The sequence below is a fragment of the Macrotis lagotis genome, chromosome 3 (genome assembly GCF_037893015.1).
Source record: "Macrotis lagotis isolate mMagLag1 chromosome 3, bilby.v1.9.chrom.fasta, whole genome shotgun sequence".
In the NCBI taxonomy this organism is placed as follows: domain Eukaryota; kingdom Metazoa; phylum Chordata; class Mammalia; order Peramelemorphia; family Peramelidae; genus Macrotis; species Macrotis lagotis.
This window is the reverse complement of record NC_133660.1, coordinates 78,948,204-78,955,020: the sequence shown is the minus strand read 5'-3', so window position 1 is coordinate 78,955,020 and position 6,817 is coordinate 78,948,204.

The following is a 6,817-nucleotide window of genomic DNA, read 5'->3' as shown; positions in this document are numbered from 1 at the left end:
ACATATATATATATATATATATATATATATATATATATATATATATATATATATATATATATATAATATTATATATATATGTATATGTATATATACTTGGAACAATCATCTGAATAGTTCCTGACTCCTTTTGTTTATGTGAGTTAGAAAATTGACTCACTGTGAATTTTTATCGAATTTCCCAGTGAGAATTTGATCTGGTACATTCTCACATTCTCCTTTGTGGAGCAATTGTGAAAGACAACTTGACTGTACTTTGACCAGGGTCTTTGTCATCTTAGTTCTTCTTTCAATCCATGAAACACATTCTTAAATCTGAAAATGAACCTAATATAAATGGCAAAGAAATGTTTAGGGCTTGATATTTATCATTTGAAGAAACTTTAAAATTTCTCTGACTGTTGTTAATAATAGTTAATGTTTAGCACTTTACACCTTTTAAAGCATTTTGTATATTTTTATCACATATGACTCTCCCCCCACAAGAGCCTAGTCACATAACTGTTTTTTGAACTCCAATTGTATAGATGAGAAAATTGAGACTGAGAAATGCTTAGTGACTTGCCCAAAGTCATTAGAATGGGTAAGAGATTGCAAAAAGATTTGAATTCAGATTTTCTTGACTTCCTGTTCATCAGTCATAGCATCTGGCAATTTAAATGAAAAATGAAGAGTTTTACTTCTCACAAATATCAGATGTGTGATCAAGTGAATTTAATACTTGGGACTTGGATTGATAATTTTTCATAGATTGTTTTTCAGAAGAATTTATTAAATAACAAAAATTTCAATGAATCTGATTTGATAATTGGCATATTAAATGTGTGATTCTCATTCAGTGTGAGTTCATGGGAGGACATGGAACAGAATCAAGTAGAATGGAGTGTCTGTGATCAGCATTATGTTAGGGAAAGTGCACAGTAGTGAAATCACAGATTCATTTAAATATTTGAAATTCAAAATTGTGGGAAAAAATGATAGGCTAGTTTGAATTTTTATTTGTTATTTTCCTTGGTTGAATTTGACTGGGACAGCTAGGTGGTGCAGAGGATAGAGCACTGGCCCTGGACTCAGGAGTAGTTGAGTTCAAATCTGGCCTCGGACACTTAATAATTACCTAACTGTGTGGCCTTGGGCAAGCCACTTAACCCGATTTGCCTTGCAAAAACCTTTAAAAAAAGAAAAAAAAATTGACTACAAATTTCTTTGTGTTTTCTGCAATGAGTTTTCATTTGCAGTTCCTCATGGAGGTTCCTTTGTTTAGGAAGAATCATGGGAATGCAAATCCTTTAAGAGAAAGGAGAACTGAAAAATTTCTCTTGAATAAAAGGCATCATTCCCTCCCTTCCATCTTCATAAAAATAATTTATTAATCTTGTATCCAACAGAGGCTTTACAAAGCCATTCAAGAAAGTCCCTACTCTTTAAGGCTTTTGACTTAAAGAAAGCATCAGCTTTTTATTCTTGTGGAATAATTATACATGCATGGCATTTCATTTGTGGTAAGTAAAGGACTAAAAACATTCACTTAGTATGGCAAATATAGTGCATTGTGACAGGTAGACAGTATTAGTATTACAAAAGTACACACACACACACACAGACACACGCACACACACACACACACAAACACACACACATTATAAGAAATTCTAGAGACAGATTTCTGGACAGCAAGAAAAATGGTGGGGGAAAAAAGTAGGATTACAAACAAAAATCAACTCCCCTGCAAAACTGAACATATTTCAGGTGAAACGATGGGTATTCAATAAAATAGAATACTTTTGAACTTACCTGATAAAAAAGACCAAATTTGAACAGAAAATTTGGTCTTTAAATATAAAACTGAAGGGATGCACAAAAAAAAGGTAAACAGAAGGAGGGAAATGTTAGTCACTAAAACTAAACTGTCTGCATCCTTACATTAGAAGACAATAATTTTAATTCTTTATTTTGTTTGCTTTTATTTTTGTTTTTTACTTTGTGCAAGGCAATGGGGTTAAGTGGCTTGCCCAAGGCCACACAGCTAGGTAATTATTAAATGTCTGAGGTCACATTTGAACTCAGGTACTACTGACTCCAGGGCTAGTGCTCTATCCACTATACCACCTAGCCACCCCTAATAATTTTAACTCTTGAGAAGTGTATTTCTCTTAGGTCAGTTGAAAGTTGCATACTTAGAGAGTGTGGGAATAAATTGACTGTGATTTGATCAAACTCTTAATTCTTAAGAGTTTTATTTATATAGGGACAGTTGGAGGGGTTATTCTTGAAAAGAAGGTATGAGTATAAATTAATTATCATATAAGGATTCTTATGGTTCTTGAAATTTTTACTTCTTAATCAAGACAGTTGAAATAACAACATATGAAGACATAAACTACATAATATAGTAGTGAGAAAGAAAGGATGGTGTGAGCCTACTGAGTATATTGTACTTCAAAGATTTGACTCAAAGAGGGAATAACACATATTCTCACCTAGGTTTAGAAATTTATGCTTCGTAACAGGGAAGGGAGAGGTGAGGGTAAAGAAAAAAGAGCAGGGGTGATAAAATAAAGCCTAAAAAGGAAAATAAGTCCAACAAAAATTCCTAGAGGAGCTAAAATGATTTTAATATTAAAATATGGATGATAAAGGAAAAATGGGGAAAGAAATGCAAAAAAAAATGAAAATAGCTTGTTAAAAGCAAAGACATGTGCATGCTCCCATGCTTTTAATATTTTTTTTAATTTTATTTAAAGCAATGGGGTTAAGTGACTTTAATTTAATTGAGCCTCTTCCACTGACAGGCAACAAAGAACTAATTGATCTTTTGCTAATTTTGGCCTATCAACATTAAGCAAATGGAGGTTTTCCACCACCTAGTACCAAAACATCTATGAGTTATAGCACATGATGAAATTATGAATGCTGTGAATTAGTTTATTTACATTGACGGCTTATTTCCAGGAGTATACATATAGATGATGAGGTTGGCTGTCAGAGTTATCATTGTTTGGGAGTCTCCAAAGAAAAGTATAGGAGAGAGGAGGTATTAGATTACCTACCACACTGAAGGTTTACTTAGCCACTGTGCTGAGCTTATTGGTGCATGCTTTTGAAATCTGATCAATACACCAAAACCATAAATGGAATTTGAATCACTTCCATTTGAATTGTCTTAGGAAGATTTTGATGTTCATTTGATAAGATAAAATGATGGATAATGAGGACTTTTTTCAAGTTGAATTGCCAAGCATTCAAATTCTACAGCAGATATTGCAGCTCTGCTAATCTGTTCACTTTGTTGAAATGTCATAAGTCTATAAGGCAGTTTTGCAGAAAAATTAAGGAAATTAATTGCTTATATATAGATAAGAAATAATTCAACCACACTTTCAAGGGATTTTTTTAGGTTTTTGTAAGACAAATGGGGTTAAGTGGCTTGCCCATGGCCACACAGCTAGGTATTTATTTCACCTTACTGCCCCCACTTTCAAGGAAGTTCAAATGTACTTTGGGATCTATTGTGAGACATATGAGACACTAACACAGAGCTGTCCAGCATGGCATGACTGCATAAAAAGCTCTTTATTCTAAGAGCATAGCAGAATGTAGTAGCTCAAAAGAAATTTGATAAATGCAAATTTAGAGACCTCTCCACTCCAAATGCTTATATGGACTATTTGTGCCTGAATTGTGGTAGAAACTTCCCGGGTCTTATCAATCTCATCAACCATGGCTGTACACTCTATACCTATAAATATAGAGATAAGATTTTGGTCTTCTTCAAGAATGACGGACAATACCAATGGTGACAAAACAGTAGAATGTGGAAATACCCATTAATCGTGGGCCAGATGAAAATGCTGTGATATATCATTGTGATAGAATGTTATTGAATTGTAAAAAAATGAAGTAGATGAATCAAAAGATTCATATGAGTTTACAGAATGAAGAAGAATCAGAAAAATGATGTGAATAATATAAAAATAATTTTGAAGACTTTTATAACTCATTGAAGAAAAACAAGCTGAACCAGGAGAAAAAAAGTTATGTAATGGCCACCCTGAAAATGAACAAATTTGAAAGCTATATGACCAAATGAGGGCCATGCAAATGTCCATTCTAGAGGATTAAGGATTAGACATTTTACCCCTTTCCAGTCAGAGAGATGATAGTGATAGATTTATGGTGAAGAATAAGATACCCATGTAATCACTGAAGAAATTTGCTTTACTTCTTTGCATATATATATTCATTTAAAATATTTTCAAAAATAGACAGAGGGTATCTAGAGCTGTGGAGCTTGCATTTTTGTGGGTTCATTTTGTTGTTACTGCTGTGAATTAGTTGAGTACAAGTCTTTGTGATTTCATTTCGAGTTTTGGGTTTTTTTGGCAATGATATTAGAGTGACTGACTTCCCTTTTCCAACTTATTTTATAGATGAGGAACTGAGACAAATAGAGATAAGCAATTTGAGGTCAGATTTAAACTTAAGTGAATGTGTCTTCTTTATTTCAGGCTAGATAGTCTAGCTACTGTACCACCTGCATGCCATTACTGTATTGTTAGGTTTACTTAATTGCTTTACTTCATTATTAAGAGAAATTTCACAGAGTGAGGGATGGATCAGTGATCTGGAAGTGATTTTAATGTAAAATCAAAATGCATTAATGAGACAGATATGGATATAGATAATCTTTTAAAATGCAGATATTTGTTAGATATATTCTTGTTTCTTCTCAACTTTGAATATTTGTCATTCTTATAATTTCAGTGAAATTTTCCTGTATTCTAATTGTGCTATTTAATATAATACCACTGCATTAATAAACTTTTTCTGCTTCACAGTGGCCCTGGAAGCACTTTTAGAGACCAAGAAAAACATACCTTGTCATGCTGTAATGCAGGCTAGGCTAAACTTAAATTGCATCTGCAAAATTGACATAACAATGCATTATTAAGTGAACCACTGAGACCTTTTAAGCTATAATATATGTGCATTTCCAGTGTGGGATATATAGAATTTTTAGCATCAGAATTTTAAGATATTTAATTTGGCACAGCTGGTACTTTGCTTTGTGAACTGTTAATCTTTTCAACCAATACTGAGAATGTCAGTTTCTTCATTTGCAGACAATAATAGGCTTATATCCTGAAACAATAAAGTTCTAATAGCCTGTCTGTTGTTTTGTAGAGTCATACAAATCCAGCATGATCAAGTTGTAGTATGTCTTATTTTATTCCTCAAGGATTTTTAAGCCTATTTCTTCCTTTGAACTGCCTCAAAAGAAGACCACATGAATAATTTCACTCAACTGTTGAAGGTCAATTTTATTCTCAAAAAACATTACTGTTTTTCTATCATTGATGTAGCAGTATTATAGGTCTCTACATTTCATATATGAGGGGATAAATCTATATATTGTGTTTCATTGGGAGGTGTATGATTATGGAGAAAATGAAGTGAATTTTGCATAAAATGCAACACCTTATTTAAATTGGAATAATGTGGAAAATTTTATTGAATGCAAATTATCTTCTACTACCAATTGTAATATTCCACTCTAGTCTTAAGTGGGTATGTTGATTCCAATCTACTTGAAAGCTCTTTTTCTTCTCTGAATACTGCATAAAAACATTATTGACATTCCACTTATCAAGAATTTAGATTTCCAAAATTATACAGTAGAGTCATCACTTAAATAGCCATCATACTTGGTAACTAAAGCTACTTTTTTGCAATTGCTATAGCTATGTATATGACCTAAAAACAAAAGAAGCATAATCACAGAATAAAAAAGTAGTATATATTTGAATTCAAAGTATAACTATTTCTTTGACAAGATTTTCCTTAGAATCATTTTTGGGATAGCAGTCTTTCTTTTCCATTAGAAAAGGTGACAAAAGAATAATTTTGAGCTATAGTCATTTCCAGGTGCTACTTTTACAAATGCTATTTGTAAAGTACTGAACAACTCACCAGGTACCTCTACATTAAACCAACTTTAGAAAGTGTTTTAGAGCTTTAAGCCATTTTTGTACCAAAATCTATGCTTCAGGAAATAAAGTATACACCCTCTATCTTTCCCTGTAGAAAGTACAGTTAAATATATTTGCTAGAAGGTACACCCACTTTATAAACCTGAATGCTCTCAAAATCAAGAAGTTTAGTTATAAAGAATCTTATATCTACTTGACATGAAGAATTATCTGAAAGTTTGTGTTACCATATCCATAATGTATTAGCTGCTGTGATTTTAGTTCTTTGTTACTGATTAGTTGTCATTTAATTTGGAAATTCATTAAATGTTTCTGGTGTATGACTTAGAACCACTTTTATAATACTGTTTCTTAATCATGAAATTTATTGACTAGCATAAAGTCCTTTTTTCACTGCTGGGAGCCTGGAGTATAATAGCTTAATCCATTAGAGGTACTGGAAGGTTGGTTGTATTATTAACTAAAGATAATTAAAGACTCTTGCTGTAGTAAGGCTATTTGAGTTTACCAGTTAAATCATTTGAGCCCCATTAAAATAGCGATAATATCATATCTATTTATTATACAACTTTGGGGACTTTTTGAGAAAGAATAATTTATTTACTACACAGTATGAAAGAGATTCAATATCTTTTGGAATAGCAAAAATCCCATTTTAGGATAAATATACAAGGTCAACACTTTGAGATATAAATCAAAAACTTAATGGTTCAAGGAATTCTTTTCTTGGAGAGCTAAAGTCCCAAGATTGTTTTTGAGCTAGAACATCACAATTGGAACAAGTATTGGAAATGGAGTAAGAATGTTTTACTAGTTCGAAATCCCAT